We start from the raw sequence: 22,649 nt of genomic DNA on the forward strand, positions 1-22,649 counted from the left end.
AATCTTTGTAGAGGATGAAGATGGCACACCTAAGGATGAAGCAATACCAGCAAGCAAAAAAGAAAAGGGCACACAGCAACAAGTGACAGCAAAAAGTACAGCCAAGAAGCAACGAAGAGTGGTGGTGGTGGGAGACTCACTACTGAGAGGCACAGAAGCAGCCATCTGCATCAGGAGGGCGTTAAACTAGAAGAAGAGGGGACGGGAAGAAAAACATTAGACTTGAACAAAGAAGATCCAGGAAAACATACTCAGAAGGGAGGTAAGAACATTTCTAAAACAATCCACAGCGAGGAGATTGGAACAAAACAAAATCCTCTAAACTGCATGCTCGCAAACGCCAGAAGCCTGACAAACAAGATGGAAGAACTAGAAGCAGAAATATCTACAGGTAACTTTGACATAGTGGGAATAACAAAGACATGTTTAGATGAAAGCTATGACTGGGCAGTTAACTTACAGGGTTACAGTCTGTTTAGAAAGGATCGTAAAAATCGGAGAGGAGGAGGGGTTTGTCTCTATGTAAAGTCTTGTCTAAAGTCCACTTTAAGGGAGGATATTAGCGAAGGAAATGAGGATGTCGAGTCCATATGGGTCGAAATTCATGGAGGGAAAAATGGTAACAAAATTCTCATTGCGGTCTGTTACAAACCCCCAAATATAACAGAAACCATGGAAAGTCTACTTCTAAAGCAGATAGATGAAGCTGCAACCCATAATGAGGTCCTGGTTATGGGGGACTTTAACTACCCGGACATTAACTGGGAAACAGAAACCTGTGAAACCCATAAAGGCAACAGGTTTCTGCTAATAACCAAGAAAAATTATCTTTCACAATTGGTGCAGAATCCAACCAGAGGAGCAGCACTTTTAGACCTAATACTATCTAATAGACCTGACAGAATAACAAATCTGCAGGTGGTCGGGCATCTAGGAAATAGCGACCACAATATTGTACAGTTTCACCTGTCTTTCACTAGGGGGACTTGTCAGGGAGTCACAAAAACACTGAACTTTAGGAAGGCAAAGTTTGACCAGCTTAGAGATGCCCTTAATCTGGTAGACTGGGACAATATCCTCAGAAATAAGAATACAGATAATAAATGGGAAATGTTTAAGAACATCCTAAATAGGCAGTGTAAGCGGTTTATACCTTGTGGGAATAAAAGGACTAGAAATAGGAAAAACCCAATGTGGCTAAACAAAGAAGTAAGACAGGCAATTAACAGTAAAAAGAAAGCATTTGCACTACTAAAGCAGGATGGCACCATTGAAGCTCTAAAAAACTATAGGGAGAAAAATACTTTATCTAAAAAACTAATTAAAGCTGCCAAAAAGGAAACAGAGAAGCACATTGCTAAGGAGAGTAAAACTAATCCCAAACTGTTCTTCAACTATATCAATAGTAAAAGAATAAAAACTGAAAATGTAGGCCCCTTAAAAAATAGTGAGGAAAGAATGGTTGTAGATGACGAGGAAAAAGCTAACATATTAAACACCTTTTTCTCCACGGTATTCACGGTGGAAAATGAAATGCTAGGTGAAATCCCAAGAAACAATGAAAACCCTATATTAAGGGTCACCAATCTAACCCAAGAAGAGGTGCGAAACCGGCTAAATAAGATTAAAATAGATAAATCTCCGGGTCCGGATGGCATACACCCACGAGTACTAAGAGAACTAAGTAATGTAATAGATAAACCATTATTTCTTATTTTTAGGGACTCTATAGCGACAGGGTCTGTTCCGCAGGATTGGCGCATAGCAAATGTGGTGCCAATATTCAAAAAGGGCTCTAAAAGTGAACCTGGAAATTATAGGCCAGTAAGTCTAACCTCTATTGTTGGTAAAATATTTGAAGGGTTTCTGAGGGATGTTATTCTGGATTATCTCAATGAGAATAACTGTTTAACTCCATATCAGCATGGGTTTATGAGAAATCGCTCCTGTCAAACCAATCTAATCAGTTTTTATGAAGAGGTAAGCTATAGGCTGGACCACGGTGAGTCATTGGACGTGGTATATCTCGATTTTTCCAAAGCGTTTGATACCGTGCCGCACAAGAGGTTGGTACACAAAATGAGAATGCTTGGTCTGGGGGAAATTGTGTGTAAATGGGTTAGTAACTGGCTTAGTGATAGAAAGCAGAGGGTGGTTATAAATGGTATAGTCTCTAACTGGGTCGCTGTGACCAGTTAGGTACCGCAGGGGTCAGTATTGGGACCTGTTCTCTTCAACATATTCATTAATGATCTGGTAGAAGGTTTACACAGTAAAATATCGATATTTGCAGATGATACAAAACTATGTAAAGCAGTTAATACAAGAGAAGATAGTATTCTGCTACAGATGGATCTGGATAAGTTGGAAACTTGGGCTGAAAGGTGGCAGATGAGGTTTAACAATGATAAATGTAAGGTTATACACATGGGAAGAAGGAATCAATGTCACCATTACACACTGAATGGGAAACCACTGGGTAAATCTGACAGGGAGAAGGACTTGGGGATCCTAGTTAATGATAAACTTACCTGGAGCAGCCAGTGCCAGGCAGCAGCTGCCAAGGCAAACAGGATCATGGGGTACATTAAAAGAGGTCTGGATACACATGATGAGAGCATTATACTGCCTCTGTACAAATCCCTAGTTAGACCGCACATGGAGTACTGTGTCCAGTTTTGGGCACCGGTGCTCAGGAAGGATATAATGGAACTAGAGAGAGTACAAAGGAGGGCAACAAAATTAATAAAGGGGATGGGAGAACTACAATACCCAGATAGATTAGCGAAATTAGGATTATTTAGTCTAGAAAAAAGACGACTGAGGGGCGATCTAATAACCATGTATAAGTATATAAGGGGACAATACAAATATCTCGCTGAGGATCTGTTTATACCAAGGAAGGTGACGGGCACAAGGGGGCATTCTTTGCGTCTGGAGGAGAGAAGGTTTTTCCACCAACATAGAAGAGGATTCTTTACTGTTAGGGCAGTGAGAATCTGGAATTGCTTGCCTGAGGAGGTGGTGATGGCGAACTCAGTCGAGGGGTTCAAGAGAGGCCTGGATGTCTTCCTGGAGCAGAACAATACTGTATCATACAATTAGGTTCTGTAGAAGGACGTAGATCTGGGGATTTATTATGATGGAATATAGGCTGGACTGGATGGACAAATGTCTTTTTTCGGCCTTACTAACTATGTTACTATGTTACTATGTATGTTACAACAGTTGTGAGGACCTTACCGAGTTGCTCAGCAGGGAGTTACTACAACACACAGGCGCTAGTAGGAAGGCTACTGAATTCCACCTGGATAAGGGGACTCTGGATGTGCCTTCGGACCGGCCGGACTCTGCCTACCCTGTGGTCCGGTGCCCTGGACTGTGGATGTTGAAGCCTTCAGTAAAGGTAAAGAGACTGCAACCTTGTGTCCTCGTTATTCATTGTGCCTTACATTATCCATCATCTACCAACTACACTCTGGGAAGCCCTGGGAACACACTTCACCTGTGGGAAGGTATACCATCTAGCTGCCATAACATCACCCCAGTAGACCCCTAAGCAGCGTCGGTCACCCTGACCGAATACCACAGGTGGCGTCACAAACCTTATTCTATAAACTGTTGTCCTTTTATTGGATGCCCTTCAAAGGGCCACGGACCGGGCCTCGCCACCGTGACATCCCCACTGAGAACCGAAGGGTCCAGGATCCGAGTACCCCATTGCCCTACTCTGGGCGCGATCCAACTTTGGCGTCATGAACAGGATCTACTTAAGCCTGAAAAATCGGGTCATGTGCGCCTAGGAACTCTGCCAGAATTGTATTTGAACTGTTTGTGCTTAAGGACTGTGTATTGCCATTTACCGCCAAAATTCCCGCCAAAACCGCCGCCATTACTGCGCCACGAGGAGCGCTGGAGAAGAAGAAGGGCGGGGAGTTGTGGGCGTGAATGAACTGTGAAGCACGAAAAACAATGGCCGCCCAGTCTAAATATTTCTGTACCTTGAGGACGTGTCCGTCAGCAGCCGAGATCCGCCTCCTGATCCTCAATGGCGGGCGGAGACACAGAAAGCAGAACCGCCCTGGAAGAAGAGAGCGGGAAAAGGACAAGGAAGTGAGCCACGTGGGGGATGCAATGGCCAGCACTCCGGAGTCAGAGCGTGGAGTCGGAGCAGAGAACTCCCCCAGCTACCCGGAAGGGCACCGCAGCCAAACCTTCACTGCCGATGCTGACTCCCTGCAGACTGGGATGGAGGAGCTGATAGACCAACTGCTGCAGCTGCAGGTGAAGACCAAGGTCTCGTACCAGATGGCGCCTGCAGAAGATCCACCGGCGATGACATCACTCCCTGCACCGCTGTCTGAGCTGCTACCGACACCATCACAGACACCGCCGCCGGCAGAGCCAGTCGACATCCAGAACACCGTGGTGGCAGGTAGGAACGCTGACCCTGCCCCGGTAACTGAGGACCTGCTAGTGGGCCCTGTTGCAGCGCCACCTCCCCGCGGTGCTCACCGCCTCCAGCGTCTCGAGCCCTGGGACCAGGCCACGGGCATGGAACAATTCCTGAAGGCCCCAATTTCGCCCACCACCCTGTCGGGTGAGGTCTATGCGGAGCGGACTGTGTACCGCTGGGTGAATCCCAGACCGGATTTCATGGGGTTCCCCGGGGCAGAACGACAAAAGGGAGAGACAGTGGAAGTGCTAAGTTGGGAGGAATACTAGGCCCAACTTGCCCGAAAGTGGGAGGAGAAAGAGGAGGAATACCAGGCCCAACGTCAGGCTCATGACCAACGGGACCTAGCAGTCAAGGCCCAGGCACACAAGGACCGCAGCACCTACCAGGCCCCGCGTAAGCAGGGCAAAGTCATAGCCTTCAAACTCCGGGGAGGTTGGGGCTTTATTAAAGAGCCCGGACTGTACACGGAGGTGTTTGTTAATCGCCGGGATGTGGAGTCACATCTTTTGGAGGGGCACCCTGATCGAGACTTATACCCGGGAGACACCGTCACCTACACTAGGAACTTTGGTGAGAAGGGCTGGTTCGCCTTAAACGTGCACAAAAAGAGAGACCCTGCGGTGCACCCGGCCAAAGCTCCAGCCCAATCGTCTCCTGTGGCAACAGTTTCACCTTGTGTCCAGACTACTGCCATTACCAAGACCCCAACTGTTACCCCGACATATACCATCATCAGGACCACCACATGTACCATTGCCACTACTACCAATGTGGTGGCCAAAAAGTTGACTTCGGTGATGGCCTGTGCTCCAGTTGCTCCTAAACAGAAGACTGTGGGTACGCAAACCCCCATCTGGAGTGAGGGAGCCCCCTATGTAGCACCTGGTAGCCGCCAGTATCCGGCCGGGCTACCTCGACCATTGCTACCGCCAGAACTAGAATAAACCTCGAAAACCTGAAAATGTAAATAGTTCTTTTAAAACTTTCCCTGTTTCTTTGCTACTTGAAAACCTGTCCAGAGTTAATTCCTTAAAGGGATCCCTTTGTTTACCCGGGATCCCTATTGTTTCAAGTTTTGCACAACTTCATCATTGTTTTAAAGAACATTGGAATCATGGATGGTGAATGGTTCACAAACTGTCCATTGTATATGGTTTGCACCTTCTTAAAGGTGCTCTCTACTGGTTTTACAAGAAATAAGACTATGCGAAGAAACTGTCGCTGAGGACTTCGTGAAAGTTTTGCTGTTTAAAAGTGATAACTGATTTGTTGATCGCTTGCACTACCTCAGAAGAGACTTGCGTTCCTTCTTAAAGGGAATGTTCAATTGTTGCACCTTGCTAAAGAGTGATAATGTTGCTTTAAGAAGTTAGATAGTCATCATGTTTTACATAGTGATAGTATGTAGCTAAGTAATGATGTACTTTGAATAAAATTGAGGACAAAAGAAGTTGGAAGAAAGATACAGTCTAGCCCGTAGAGGGGGTGAAACCTGTTCTGCATTTCAATAAAGTGAACCCGTAGGGGTTAGTGAGTCCTCTAGTAAGCCTAAGGGTACCGTCACACAGTGAAATTTTGATCGCTACGACGGCACGATTCGTGACGTTCGAGCGATATATCTGTGACGTTCGAGCGATATGGCAATGTCTGACACGCTCCTGCGATCAGGGACCCCGCTGAGAATCGTACGTCGTAGCAGATCGTTTGAAACTTTCTTTCATCGTCTAGTGTCCCGCTGTGGCGGCATGATTGCATGGTGTAACATATATCGTATACGATGTGCGCATAGTAACCAACGGCTTCTACATTGCACATACGTCATGAAATTATCGCTCCAGCGTCGTAGATTGCAAAGTGTGACAGCAGTCTACGACGCTGGAGCGATATTGTTACGACGCTGGAGCGTCACGGATCGTACCGTCGTAGCGATGAAAATTGCACTGTGTGACGGTACCCTAAGGAAGTTAATTAAGAGGCTTTGCACTTAGAGAAGAATAACGGTTTTATGAAGAGAATGTTAATTAATTGTTGCGAGATAGCACTTAGTAGATAAAGGATAGAATACCTGTATGGGTAATTATGTTTGATAGATAGGTAGTAATTATTTTCTATTTGCCTTTGAAAGTTGTACGCACAATGTAAAAATGTTCTTGTTCGCAACGTTTAAGTGTTCTCACCTCCCATAAAGGGAAGCACAGTTAAATTAATTTGTTTTATAGCATTTCAAAATTTTGCATGTCTGTTGCTAATGTATTGTTGTTTTCTTTTCCCAGTCCGGGAGTGCTGGATATAACAAGGGGGGGGGGGGGGGAGTGCAGCGCCCCAGAGTCCTGGTCGTTGCAGTAATGTTGTTCTTCCACAAGAGGGAGTGATATTACGTCTGATGGCACTAAAGGAGTTCACCCTGCCAGGTATCACAAACCATACACCACACTTCACACTCCAGTCCACCATGGGGAGCAAAGGTTCTATCTACTAGGCCACTCCTCACATTAGGGTAAAACTGGTGGGTTGGATAGAAAGTGAGAGAGAAGCTGACTGGGCTTTGCCCATGTAACACCTGTCAGGCAGACAGCGGGAAAGGAGGAACATCACAAAGCTGCAGACAGAGGGCCCCAGACAGGGGTGGGATCCTGTCGGAGGTCTAGCACAGGACAGAAAGACATGGAGCTGCACCTGCAACCCATGCGGCAGCATCCTAAGGAAGGACGAGAAAGGAATTGTATTGTAGAAAGTGAGACACGAAGTCATAGTACAAGGAGAAAACCAGAAGGAGTTCTGCCCTGAGAGAGGCTGCCTCCTTCTGAGGCGCGTAGCCGGTGGCCGGAACACCGAGGGAGTAATAGACTCTACGCTTTACTTCAGAGACCGGCAGGACAGTCAATTCCAAGTTGGCTGCCTGACTTAAATACCTAGGAAGACACGGTGGCAAATTGTGGGGGTCGGGGCGTCTCTAGGGTCCCTATAAACAAGCCTCAGGCCATCAGTCATACGGGTTGTCCTATCCACACCATCTGGGGGACAGAGAGGAAGAAATAGCATCTAGAACATCTACAACAGTTGTGAGGACCTTACCGAGTTGCTCAGCAGGGAGTTACTACAACACACAGGCGCTAGTAGGAAGGCTACTGAATTCCACTTGGATAAGGCGACTCTTGATGTGCCTTCAGACCGGCCGGACTCTGCCTACCCTGTGGTCCAGTGCCCTGGACTGTGGAAGTTGAAGCCTTCAGTAAAGGTAAAGAGACTGCAACCTTGTGTCCTCGTTATTCATTGCACCTTACATTATCCATCATCTACCAACTACACTCTGGGAAGCCCTGGGAACACACTTCACCTGTGGGAAGGTATACCACCTAGCTGCCATAACATCACCCCAGTGGACCCCTAAGCAGCGTTGGTCACCCTGACCGAATACCACAGGTGGCGTCACGAACCTTATTCTATAAACTGTTGTCCTTTTATTGGACGCCCCTCAAAGGGCCACGGACCGTGTCTAGCCACCGTGACATCCCCACTGAGAACCGAAGGGGCCCGGATCCGAGTACCCCATTGCCCTACTCTGGGGGCGATCCACTAACATTTATTAAAATTAACTAGGCATGGATCCCACAGGACTTGTCCATACCTATGGCATACTAGACAACTATATCAGCTGCACTCAGCCTATGTTCAAATCTATTAATTTTATTTGGGTGCCTTCCCAAATATAAACACAAAAAAACTGTGTTGGTTACCACCGCCTCTTTCACCTAAATGTGCTCCCAAAGGGGCCCTCAAAACCATCATAAACCTTGCTCCTCAACTGATCATCCAAATGCACTACTTCATCTTCCTTATCCTTAGAATCCATTTCCATCACCACTTCATCAGACCTCCCTTTGTTGTTCTGCTCTAGGGGCTTCCTGACGAGCAACCGGCGCCCGCTCGACAGCCAATCCCGCACACAGTGGGGTATCCAACCTCCAACAGAAGATTGCAAATTACCAGCACCTAAGGGTATGTGTCCACGTTCAGGATTGCATCAGGATTTGGTCAGGATTTTATGTCAGTATTTGTAAGCCAAAACCAGGAGTTGAACAATTAGAGGAAAAGTATAATAGAAACATATGCACCACTTCTGTATTTATCAGCCACTCCTGGTTTTGGCTTACAAATACTGACATAAAATCCTGACCAAATCCTGAAGCAATCCTGAATGTGGACACATAGCCTAACTGTTCTGCTTACAAACCTTGCAACACACCAAATAATTGACCCCACAAATCCAAAGTCCCAGCAATGGAACCCTGACTATCCAGTGCCGCTACCATCGTATTCCAAGCTCCACCTCCATTAGAAAAAAGTTCCCACAACAGGTAAATTAAATACATTTATATTCTGCTCACCAGGCTGCTGGCATTTCCTCATCTGCCGACGTTCATGTGGACAGCCCGCCATCGTCTTCATAGAAACAATGGTCCTGGAATTGCAGACAGGCCCAGGGGGAACCGCAGGATGGACCGACCAACGTTATCTATGGTGAACCTCCCTGGTCCCTGCGCCCTGGACCTCGACCTCAGCATCATTCTTTGCAGTACGTCGGGAGGACTCTCCATTAGAGAGAGCCCTGAAGGCCCTGTCTGGGCCCGTTGCCACCTGGAACGCTGCACCCTCAGCATGGCGTGTCCACTGATCTTTACCACCGCCTGCTGTGGGACGACTGCTCTTCTCCTCCATGATGCTGAGTTCGACCCCTTGGCTGGCAAATCACCAGGGGTCATCTGGACAGGATTCAGTCCCAGAACACCACGGACCAGAAGTAGGCTGCAATCGGCTCCCGACCACTTCCGGAAGGCCGTGGCATCAATGAGGATTCCACCTGGGAACTGGATTAGAAGCAGGACATGCACTTTGTTCTACTACCTCAGAGGATCCCTGAGGGGAGCTCTTGTATCACTACCGACCTTTTTAACTACCCTCCGGTTAACAGCATTCCAATGACTGTAATCACCGAATGAGTGTTGGGAAAGTGGAGGATGCTGTCACCACTCCTGGAGGGGCTGTGTATGCCGCACGTCAATGCTCCTGCACAAACTGTGGCCATGAGCTGCAGACGGCATGGTTCCTGTCTGCTGCTGCCGAATGACAATTCCTGCTGGATCCAAGAGGAGGTATCTACTCACCCCTCACCTTATAGTGTCCCCTATAACCCAACCCCTTTCCACCTCATAACTAATCAAATCCCTAGCATGTCCACCACCATTGTATTTAACTCTGAACCTTTCATAACCCCCTTAAGCACTTCACTCCCACTCTATGTCTTGTCACGTTGCCCGTATGCCCTCTTCGAGCTCCCTATCTAACCTCTCTAACTCACCTCTTCCTCTTTCTGACCACAATCTACTCACATTCTCTTCCCTCTCCATTCCTTGTCTACAATCTCCACCCCACAAACTTGCACACCCTCGCAGAAATCTTAAACACCTTGATCTACACTTACTCTCTGAATCCCTCCTCCCGCTCACAGACATAAGTTCCCTACACAATGCGGATGATGCTGCTGCTCTATATAACACCACCATAGCTGTAGCTTTGGAATCTCTTGCCCCTCTCACACATACCAAAGCTCGCAAAATCAACAGACAGCCCTGGCACACCAGCCTGACCAAAGAACTAAGGCGAGCTTCCAGGACTGCTGAGCGCAGATGGAAAAGATCCCACTCCAATGAGCACTTCATCGCATTCAAACAGTCCCTCACTACTTTCAAGACCACACTCGCCACAGCAAAACAAACCTACTTCTCATCTCTCATATCCTCCCTGTCTCACAACCCTAAACAGTTATTCAACACCTTCAACTCTCTCTTCCATCCCCCAGCACCTCCTCCCTCCCCACTCATCTCAGCTGAAGACGTTGCCTCATTTTTCAAGCAGAAGATTGAGAACATCAGAGACAGTTTTAGTCGACAACCACCAGAGCCCTTCCTCCCAATTACCCAGCCCTCCACCTCCAAAACCAACTTCTCCACCATTACAGAAGATCGACTCTCCACTCTACTCTCAAGATCGCATCTCACCACCTGTGCACTTGACCCAATCCCATCCCACTTCATCCCAAACCTCGCCACTGTTAGGACTACAGAGATGGGTACGAGAGTGGACCCTCTGGACCGTGGAAGTCCCCCTCGTGGGCGAGCAGACCCGGTGTTAACCAACCCCTATACAGGGGCTGTTTAGGAGCAGGCCCAGAGGTTATCTTACCACGGTAGCGGACACCAGAAGGGACGGCTCAAGTAAAGGGAAGGCTGAAGAGTGGACAAAACTGAGGACCGGAATCAGGAGCGGAAAATCCAGAGGCAGAAGACACGGGAACGGAAGACAGGAACGGCTGAGGAAAACCAGAGACGGAGACGGAGCTGAAACAAGGAAGAGAGAAAACAAACACAGTAAATACTAGCACAGGGGCGCAGAGCCAGTACAGAGGTACAGAGTACGGAGAGGACAGCCAGAGACTAAGCAAACGCTAAAGACACTCAGGCACCTCCTAGCAGAGGAGGTGGCCTGAAATACCGTGCGCTCCACAGAGATTGGCTGCAGATGCACCACATCCGGTGCTAGGAGATCCGGAGCCGAGAGACTGCATCTAACGCTGAAACCTGCGCGCCTGCGCAGGAGCGGACATCCCAGGACACGGAGGAGGAACGCGCCGCACATCGGAAGTAGGAGCGCAGGAACGAGTGATGCCGGAAGAAGACGGCGCAGCCCGAGAGGAGGAGAGGACAACGCGCCGAGCGCTGAAAGAAGAGCGAGCGAGGGGAGCGGAAGCAGCACGCCGAGGACCAGGAGCAGAGCGGTGAGCAGCCGCTGTAACAGTACCCCCCTCTTTAAAATCTCCTTTCCTAAAACTAGAGAGGAATTTGTTAAGTAGACGAGGTGCATCGATATTCTCTCGAGGTTCCCAGGATCTCTCCTCAGGCCCAAACCCCTTCCAATCCACTAGGAAAAACTCTCTCCCGCGAACCCTCTTCTTGGCTAGAATATCCCTCACCTCAAAGATATTATCAGCATGGACAGGCTGAGGAGAGGTACAGGAAGAAGGATGGAAGCGATTAAGAACAACAGGCTTGAGCAGAGACACATGAAAAGTGTTGGGAATCCGGAGCGAAGCGGGCAACTTCAGCTTGTAGGCAACTTCGTTGACTCGACTCAGAATCTCGAAGGGACCGATGAAACGAGGACCAAGTTTATAGGATGGTATCTTGAGCCTAATGTAACGAGAGGCAAGCCAAACTTTATCGCCTGGTAAAAATGAGAAAGAATCTAAGCGCCTCTTGTCGGCATGTCTCTTCATCTTAACTGATGTCTTTTCGAGAGCCTCTTTAACCTCACCCCAAATTGCAGAAAAATTTAAAGTCAAAGAGTCTGTTGCTGGAACTCCAGTAGTGGAAGAAATTGGAAGAGGCATATTCGGATGTTGTCCGAAGACGACAAAAAAAGGAGACTTAGCTGAGGATTCACTAGAATGATTGTTATAGGCGAATTCGGCCCAAGGCAGAAGGTTTACCCAATCATCTTGGTGGGAATTGATGAAATGACGAAGATAGGCAGTCACAATCTGATTTGTCCGTTCAGCTTGACCATTAGTCTGAGGGTGATAAGCCGATGAAAAATCTAGTGATACCTTCAAAAGCTTGCATAACGCTCTCCAGAAACGTGACGTAAACTGGACTCCTCGGTCAGACACGATGTTTAGAGGGAAACCATGGAGTTTGAAGATATTGGAAATAAAGATCCTCGCCAATTCTGGAGCTGAGGGAAGTCCAGACAAGGGAACGAAATGGGCCATCTTGGAGAACCGATCTACCACCGTAAGGATGACTGTACAACCAGAGGATCTGGGTAAATCGGTAATGAAGTCCATGGCGATGTGTTGCCAAGGACTCGAAGGCACAGGAAGAGGAAGCAACCCTCCACGAGGTAATTGTCTAGGCACCTTGCACTTAGCACAGGAAGGGCAGGAGACGACAAACTCCTCGACATCATGACGTAACGAGGGCCACCAATAGTAGCGAGAGATGAGAAGGGAGGTTTTTCTAATCCCGGCGTGGCCTGCCAATTTGGAGGAATGTCCCCAACGCAGCACTGTCTCTCTGTCTTTCTCAGTGACAAAAGTCTTACCCGGAGGTGGACAGATTATACTTAAAGGGGCCACAGTAACAATTTTACTGGGATCCACAATATGCGCTGGATCCTCATCGATGTCCTCAAGCTGCGATAGTCTGGACAGGGCATCTGCTTTGACGTTCTTGTCGCCAGGTCGAAAACGAAGCTCAAAGTCGAAGCGGGCAAAAAACAGGGACCATCGAGCTTGCCGTGGATTAAGTCTGTGTGCAGTCTGAAGATAGGCCAAATTCTTGTGGTCAGAAAAAATCACAAACGGATGAACGGCTCCTTCTAGAAGATGCCTCCACTCCCCTAGAGCTAGCTTTATGGCCAAGAGTTCTCGGTCCCCAATGGTATAATTACGTTCCGATGCTGAGAACGTCTTGGAAAAGAAGCCACAGGGAACCAGGCGACCAGTAGAAGATCTTTGAGAGAGCACTGCCCCGGCACCAGTAGAAGAGGCATCCACCTCGAGAATGAATGGTCTATTGATCTCCGGATGGTGTAAAACTGGGGCGGAGGAAAAGGATTGCTTCAGAAGCTCAAAAGCTTTTTCGACCTCTGGGGTCCAAGTCTTCGGATTGGAACCTTTACGAGTGAGAGCAGCAAGAGGCCGAACTACCGAGGAGAAATGTGAAATAAATTGCCTGTAGTAGTTGGCGAACCCCAGAAACCGCTGGATGGCTTTTGTTCCATAGGGACGTGGCCAATTGAGAATGGTTCTCAGCTTCTCAGGATCCATCTTGAGACCGGTATCCGAAATGATGTATCCGAGAAAAGGCAGTGAAGTCTGTTCGAAGAGACACTTCTCAAACTTTGCATAAAGACGATTCTCTCTTAGGCGTTGCAAAACCAAACGGACGCTTCTTCTGTGAGATGGTAGGTCAGCCGAAAAAATTAGGATGTCGTCTAGATATACTACAACACAAGAGTAAAGAAGGTCTCGGAAAATGTCATTGACGAATTCTTGGAAGACTGCGGGAGCATTGCAGAGACCGAACGGCATGACCAGGTATTCATAATGCCCGTCCCGAGTATTAAAGGCAGTCTTCCATTCATCGCCGGCACGGATTCGAACAAGATTATAAGCACCTTGAAGATCCAGCTTCGTAAAGTTTCTTAATCGATCGAAGAGCTCAGGAATAAGGGGCAGAGGGTACTTGTTCTTGATAGTAATATTGTTCAAACCTCTGTAATCAATGCAGGGTCGAAGAGATCCGTCTTTTTTCTTGACGAAGAAGAATCCCGCACCGGCAGGGGAAGAAGACTTTCGGATGAATCCCCTAGATAGATTCTCTTGGACGTACTCAGACATAGCTTTAGTCTCAGCAGGAGACAGAGGGTAAATCCTCCCTCTAGGTGGAGTGGAACCGGGAAGAAGTTTGATCGGGCAATCGTAGACTCGATGCGGAGGAAGACTCTCTGCTTCTTTCTTGTCAAAAACATCAATGTAGGACAGATATGGAGTAGGTAGTCCGGAAAGAACGGAATCAGTCGGAAACGGAACTACAGGACGAACAGGCAGAAGGCATTGTTTTTGACACGTAGATCCCCAACGGAGCACATCACCTGAACGCCAGTCCAGGGTAGGTTCATGTAAACGGAGCCAAGGTAAACCTAGAAGCAGAGTATGGGTTAGATTAGGCAAAAAATAGAGAGTTATCTTCTCACGATGAAGAGCCCCGATACACAGGTCTATCTCCTCCGTAATCAAGGTGACGGCGTCTTGCAAGGGCCTCCCATCCACGGAAGCAATCTGACGAGGGGAATCCAACAAGAGAACCGGAACGCGAAGCCTCCGAACCGCCTCAAGACTGATAAAGTTGCCCGCCGCGCCCGAATCCACATACGCGACATCAGAAAAACGCTTCTGATTAAGCACTAACAAAACGGACAGAAACAAGGGTTGAGAGGAATCAGAAACACCTAGGGAGGCCTCTCTTACCTGTCCTAGGCGAAGGAGTTTTCCGGTCTCTCAGGACATGCTCGTAGTAAATGTGAGGCGCTACCGCAGTAAAAGCAGAGTCCTTGGGATCATCTCTCCCGACGGCGTTGCTCTGCTAACTTGACCCGATCTACTTGCATGGGCTCTGGCAAGAAAGTTGTGGTAGACGACAAGGGACGCGGACTTCCAGACCTGCGGATGGAGGGTAGAGAACGAACAGACCTCTTTTCTCTAGTGGTCTCACGCGTTCGCTCCTGAAAGCGTAGGTCTATGCGCGTGGACAGGGATATGAGGTCATCTAAAGATGTTGGGGTATCCCGTCCAGCCAACTCATCCTTTATTCGACTGGACAGACCTCGCCAAAAAGCGCCAACCAGGGCCTCGTTGTTCCACCCTAACTCAGAGGCTAAAGTACGAAAACGTATGGCGTATTGGCCAACAGATAGAGAACCTTGCTGGAGGTTGAAAAGCGACTCAGTTGTGGAAGCTAAGCGCCCGGGCTCATCAAAAACCCTGTGGAAAGTCTCTAAGAAAGAAGCTAGTTGGGTAACTACAGGATCATCCCGCTCCCACAGAGGATTGATCCAGGCCAAAGCCTCCCCCTCTAAATGAGATACTATAAAAGCCACTTTGGCCCGGTCGGAAGGATACTGTTGGGGAAGGAGCTCAAAGTGGAGGCGACACTGGTTCAGGAACCCCCTACAGAGCTTGGGATCCCCGCTAAACCTGGGAGGTTTGCCGAGGCGAGGGAGCGGATGGGGCGAGGGAGTCGAATCCTGCGAAGCCTGAGCGGAAGCCGTGGAGAGAGACTGCAAATTAAATAAACGGTCGTCTATGGAAGCCATATAGGATAGCATACGCGCCTGCGTATCGCGTTGTTCGGAGAGTTCCTGCTGCAAGGCCGCAATTTGATTGGCATTAACAGGATCGGCGGTTTGCAAAGAGGTTAGACGAGACTCCAAATTTTTCAAGAAGGACATGATGCGCTGCTGATTGTCGCGTATGTGCGCCAATTCCTTCTGAGCAGAAAACGCGGCACCCGCGGGGTCCATGGCCTGAGTGTACTGTTAGGACTACAGAGATGGGTACGAGAGTGGACCCTCTGGACCGTGGAAGTCCCCCTCGTGGGCGAGCAGACCCGGTGTTAACCAACCCCTATACAGGGGCTGTTTAGGAGCAGGCCCAGAGGTTACCTTACCACGGTAGCGGACACCAGAAGGGACGGCTCAAGTAAAGGGAAGGCTGAAGAGTGGACAAAACTGAGGACCGGAATCAGGAGCGGAAAATCCAGAGGCAGAAGACACGGGAACGGAAGACAGGAACGGCTGAGGAAAACCAGAGACGGAGACGGAGCTGAAACAAGGAAGAGAGAAAACAAACACAGTAAATACTAGCACAGGGGCGCAGAGCCAGTACAGAGGTACAGAGTACGGAGAGGACGGCCAGAGACTAAGCAAACGCTAAAGACACTCAGGCACCTCCTAGCAGAGGAGGTGGCCTGAAATACCGTGCGCTCCACAGAGATTGGCTGCAGATGCACCACATCCGGTGCTAGGAGATCCGGAGCCGAGAGACTGCATCTAACGCTGAAACCTGCGCGCCTGCACAGGAGCGGACATCCCAGGACACGGAGGAGGAACGCGCCGCACACCGGAAGTAGGAGCGCAGGAACGAGCGATGCCGGAAGAAGACGGCGCAGCCCGAGAGGAGGAGAGGACAACGCGACGAGCGCTGAAAGAAGAGCGAGCGAGGGGAGCGGAAGCAGCACGCCGAGGACCAGGAGCAGAGCGGTGAGCAGCCGCTGTAACAGCCACAGTCTTCATCCCAACCCTAGCCCATCTCTTCAACCTATCACTAACAACTGGTGTTTTCCCCTCAAGCTTTAAACATGCCTCAATCACACCTATCCTCAAAAAGCCCTCTCTTGATCCATCCTCTGTATTGAGTTATCACCCGATATCACTTCTCCCCTATGCCTCAAAACTACTGGAACAACACGTCCATCTTGAACTGTCCTCCCATCTATCGTCCTGCTCCCTTTTCGACCACTTACAATCAGGCTTCCGGTCATACCACTCCACTGAAACTGCCCTAACTAAGGTCACCAATGACCTATTAACCGCCAAGAGCAAGCGACACTACTCTATCCTCCTCCTCCTGGACCTGTCCTCTGCCTTTGACACAGTGGACCATTCCCTGCTGCTGCAGACCCTCTCATCCCTTGGCATCACAGACTTGGCCCTATCCTGGATCTCGTCATACCTAACTGACCGGACATTCAGCGTCTCCCACTCACACACCACCTCCTCACCTCGCCACCTATCTGTTGGAGTCCCGCAAGGCTCAGTTCTAGGGCCTCTGCTCTTCTCCATTTACACTTTTGACCTGGGACAGCTTATAGAATCTCACGGTTTTCAGTATCATCTCTATGCTGGCGACACACAGATCTACATCTCTGGACCAGATATCACCTCCCTACTAACCAGAATCCCTCAATGTCTGTCAGCTATTTCATCCTTCTTCTCCACTAGATTTCTAAAATTTAACATGAATTAAACAGAATTCATCGTCTTTCCCCCATCTCACGCGACCCCCCCAATGAACCTATCCATTACAGTAAACGGCTGCCCACTCTCCCCAGTCCCACAAGCTCGCTGTCTTGGGGTAATCCTTGACACTGACCTCTCCTTCAAACCGCATATCCAAGCCCTTTCCAATTCCTGCCACCTTAAACTCAAAAATATTTCACGGATCCGTACATTCCTAAACCAAGAATCTGCAAAAACCCTAGTCCATGCCCTCATCATCTCCCGCCTCGACTACTGTAACCTCCTGCTCTGTGGCCTCCCCTCTAACATTCTCAAATCCCTCCAATCTATTCTAAACTCAGCTGCCCAACTAATCCACCTGTCCCCCCGCTATTCACCGGCCTCTCCCCTCTGTCAATCCCTTCCCTGGCTCCCCATTACCCAGAGACTCCAGTACAAAAGCCTATCTATGACATACAAAGCCATCCACAACCTGTCTCCTCCATACATCTGTGACCTCGTCTCCCGGTACTTTCCTGCGCGCAACCTCCGATCCTCACAAGATCTCCTTCTCTACTCCCCTCTTATCTCCTCTTCCCACAATCGCATTCAAGACTTCTCCCGCGCATCACCCCTACTCTGGAACTCTCTACCACAACATATCAGACTCTCACCTACCATCGAAACCTTCAAAAAGAACCTGAAGACCCACCTCTTCCGACAAGCCGCAGTAACCACCGATCGACCAAACCACTGCACGACCAGTTCTATCCTCACCTACTGTATCCTCACCCATCCCTTGTAGATTGTGAGCCCTCGCAGGCGGGGTCCTCTCTCCTCCTGTACCAGTTGTGACTTGTACTGTTCAAGATTATTGTACTTGTTTTTGTTATGTATACCCCTCCTTACATGTAAAGCGCCATGGAATAAATGGCGCTATAATAATAAATAATAATAATAATACAGTGAATTTCTACAGGTTATCAATATTTTCAGTTTGGACAACGTCTTTAATAAAAAAAAGGGGGTGAATACATATTTACTAACGTCTGCGATTTTAGCGAGTTTCTTAGTGATGACCACTAGATGGCAAAATTGAACATAGTTTGATCCCACAACTAAGTGTACACATTTTTAAAGGGAATCTGTCTGGCAATTCCTGCTGCTCAAACGATCTCTGCCAGGTGTGTTCTCCTCTGAATACTCAAGCATTTCAGAGAAAATATACTTTAATGATCCGGCTGGGGACCATGACAGTAGACGAGATTATTTCAGTGCTGCCTCTGGCTGGTAGACGTGCAGCCCCTTACTGCATCCCTAGTGCCGCTACAGCTGATAGACAGGACATCACCTGCGGTGATCATGGGCAGATCCTCTAAATATAATTGCTCTGAAACAGTGAAGCATTTCAGAAAAAATATACCTGGCTGCAATCATGCAGCCAGAATCTGATTCTTGCTGTCTGTGGTTTGGAATATACGAATTAGATAACAGGTTCACTTTAACATGAAGCATTTAAGACAAAGCCATACACTGTCATATGGCAAATATCAGTCTCTGTACACAAAATTGCAATGTGCAGACTCGGATCACCGCCTGTACCCTTGTTTCACACAGCATGACACAAGATCACTCCTTATCTGGTTTCTCACAGTCTCAGTAGGTTTTCAGTCACCTTCTTGTTCCTGCCCTCAGGTCCTGATCTTCTTGTTATCTCAGGTCCCCGTTACGCAGGCACCACTTTGTGCCACTCAGCTGCTGACTCTTGTACAGTACCTGGGTAACTCCTTGAGAACAGAGCAAACTTATGGCACTATTGTTCAGAAAACACTTTTTTATGTGTAACTCTTTCCGCAGGCAATTAGCACCTTTCTGCCATGTCACGTAATAGCACATCACATGACGGGGTCTTTGTGGAAGGACTAGTGATGAGTGAGTGTACTTGTTGCACGAGTTTTCCCGAGCACGCTCGGGTGCTCTCCGAGTATTTGTTAGTGTTCGGAGATTAAGTTTTCATTGCCTCAGCTGAATGATTTACAGCTAGTAGCCAGCCTGAGTACATGTGGGGGTTGCCTGGTTGCTAGGGAATCCTCACATGTAAAGGTACCTTCACACTCAGCGACGCTGCAGCGATACCGACAACGATGTCGATCGCTGCAGCGTCGCTGTTTGGTCGCTGGAGAGCTGTCACACAGACAGCTCTCCAGCAACCAACGATCCCGAGATCCCCGGGTAACCAGGGTAAACATCGGGTTACTAAGCGCAGGGCCGCGCTTAGTAACCCGATGTTTACCCTGGTTACCAGCGTAAAAGTAAAAAAAACAAACACTACATACTTACCTACCGCTGTCTGTCCCCGGCGCTCAGCTTCTCTGCACTCCTCCTGCACTGTCTGTGAGCACAGCGGCCGGAAAGCAGAGCGGTGACGTCGTTGGTTGCTGTCACACAGAACGATTTCCTTAACGATATCGTTGCTACGTCACAAAAAGCAACAATATCGTTAACGATATCGTTATGTGTGAAGGTACCTTAATCAGCAGTCTAGTAGCTGTAAATCATTCAGCTGAGGCAATGAAAACTAAATCTCCGAACACTAACAAATACTCGGAGGTCACACCAGCGTGCTCGGGAAAACCCAAGCAACAAGTACACTCGTTCACCACTAGTAAGTACCAAGTCCAGACGTTGAGATCGCACGATGCCAGGGAGATGGCGGCTGTTTTAAATACCCAACATCTTCCTGTAACAACAGCGGACAGAATGATCTCCATTTTTTCCTGTTTTACTATTTAAAGTCCGCTATCAATCATTAATGTTTGTTTAATCACAATGTGATATAGGGAAATTGATAGCTTGTTATGGAAGCCTAAGCCTACTGAAGACCCCTACTGCTGCCATAGTTGTCTTCCTGGGAAGGCGAGCTTCATAGGAGCTTCATTTTATAAAACTTTTTTTTTGTTATTATTACCGTATTTAAAATGATGTTATTTTAAATAATGATAAGTAAAAAAAATTTCACAATCTGACAAAAAGAAAAATTATTTATACGTTTTTTTAAATAAAAACATAAATATTTGTAGAATTGATGCGTTGGCTATAGGACAGGTAAAGAGAAAATGAATCAAGACACCACAAGTGCAGTTTTTTGATCAAAACATTGTATGTACCCCAAAATGGTATCAATAAAAAAGTCAGCTCAGGGTGAAGAAAATCCACCGTCACACAGCTCCAACAGAAACGTGAAAACAGCACAGACCTCAGACATTATCACTAGGGTTGAGCGAAACGGATCGTTCATTTTCAAAAGTCGCCGACTTTTGGCAAAGTCGGGTTTCATGAAACCCGACCCGATCCCTGTGTGGGGTCGGCCATGCGGTACGCGACTTTCGCGCCAAAGTCGCGTTTCGTATGACGCGCTTGGCGCCATTTTTTTCAGCCAATGAAGGGGCGTGGGCAGAGTGATGACATAGGTCTTAGGGGCGTGGACGCCTATCGCCATGTTGTCGCTTGTGCGCTGTAGCGATTTGCACTGTGTAACACCAGCTTTTCAGTTCAGGGACGGAGGAGAGAGAGAGAGAGAGAGAGAGAGAGAAAGAGAGAGAGAGAGAGAGAGAGAGAAAGAGAGAGAGAGAGAGAGAGAGAGAGAGAGAGAGAGAGAGAGAGAGAGAAAAAAAAAAAAAAATCCCATTGCCTTTGCATTGGGTTTCGTGTTTCGGTCGATCCTCGACTTTTCGCCATAATCGGCCGATTTCACTCGACTCGACTTTTGAGATAGTCGGGTTTCGCGAAACCCGGCTCGACCCTAAAAAAGTCAAGGTCGCTCAACCCTAATTATCACCTGCAGATGAATTATATTTGCACTTACTATTCCAAGTGAATTGGATGCAAATATAATTCCATTGTACGTGATAATATTTGTCTGGTGTTTTCGAACAAATGATATGTCTTGGGAAACTCTGGGCATGTTACATATATTTCTCTCCCTTATACCACTTCATGTGTTGTCAGCAGATACCACAAAGTTTGTATCCAACAATAGTGAACGTCATTATTTATTATGTTGAATTTTATTCCTCATTAATTAGTAAGTTAAAAGACTGGAATCTGAGAACAAACTGGGTGCAACATGAAGCTTCTTAGCAATAATTCAAAATCTGTTTTTGGTCTCCCACCTACCTTGCGCCATTTTAAGTACCACATTTTTAAAGACTAAATCCTGCCCGCCCCGATTCAGCAAACAGTTTTTGCCAGATTTTTTACATAAAACTCAAATTTCACAACATTGTTACACAAAGGTGCTCAAAAATGTTGTGTTTTTGTTGTTTTTTTACACCAGTCCCAGTAAGCTCTGCCAACTTTTTAGAAAATGCGTAGAGCTTAGTTGGGATGGCTGTGACCAAGAATGCCAACAAATCTGTCATGATTTCTACCACAAAAGTGGTGTAAGTTACACCAGAAATGTACCTTAGGCTGGGGTGTGTGACACACTAGGGTCCTGGTTGTCACAGTGGTATTGCTTTCCTCATGGGGAGAGTGATGTCACACTTGGAAGCGATGGAGGATTCCTTTTGACAGGTAATCAGCACATACAACACCGTTCTGACTCCAGGCCAGAAGGGGGAGCTCTACACCCGACTTAAGGGAGCTGCTCTCTCTGGACGGGAGGAGGAGTTAGTTGCTAGGCAGTTGGGAAGATTTAGACAGTTGGCGCGAGACAGCAGACTGGAGCAGTCTGAGGCAGAAGGACGTGTGAGGGGCCATACAGCCTGAGGTGCTGTAGCTCCTGGATAGCGAAATACAGAAGGAAGAACAGCCTTTAGCTAACGTGCCAGAGAGCGAAGCACAGGAGAGTGACAATAAGGGGAATAGCTGCGACTGGGCTACCTCCCTGATAGAGTGCAGATACCGGTAACCAGAAGACCGAGGTTGTGTCATACTCTAGGAGGCACAGCAGAAACCGGTAGGACAGCTAGACTACACGTAACCTGTCCCCCTAATACCCAGGAGACACAGTGACATATAGAGCCCGGGTCATGATAGAGACCCTGTAAAAAGGCTCAAGTCACCTGTTACACGGGTTTGTGTCCCACTTCAATAAAGGACAGAGCTAACTGAGAGGATCTTTCTAAGAAGCCCTTAAGCAGTAAGGGACTATAATACCACGATGCTAATAGGAAAGCTTTTAACTTCACCTGGTAAAGCTGGACTCTGAACTCGCTTCCAAGCCAGCCAGACCCTGCCTGTACCTTTGATTTGGTGCCCTGGACTGTGGCTACCTGTTACCATCAGTAAACCAGATAAAAAAACTGCACAACTGCGTCCTTCATTCTTTACTGTACCACTCTCCATCTTCCATCTATTCACCGGAAGCCCTGGGGACCTACTTCATCTGTGGGAAGTTATACTATCTGGCTGCCATAACATCACCCCAGAGGACCCCTTTAAGCAGCATTGGTCACCTCTGACCGAATACCACAGGTGGCGTCACAAACTTTTTTTATTTCAAAAACCTCTTTAAAGACCTTCCTTTTAACATGGGCGCCCAGGGCCATGGACCGGGTTGCCGCCATGA

The sequence above is a fragment of the Ranitomeya imitator genome, chromosome 8 (assembly GCF_032444005.1).
Source record: "Ranitomeya imitator isolate aRanImi1 chromosome 8, aRanImi1.pri, whole genome shotgun sequence".
In the NCBI taxonomy this organism is placed as follows: Eukaryota; Metazoa; Chordata; class Amphibia; order Anura; family Dendrobatidae; genus Ranitomeya; species Ranitomeya imitator.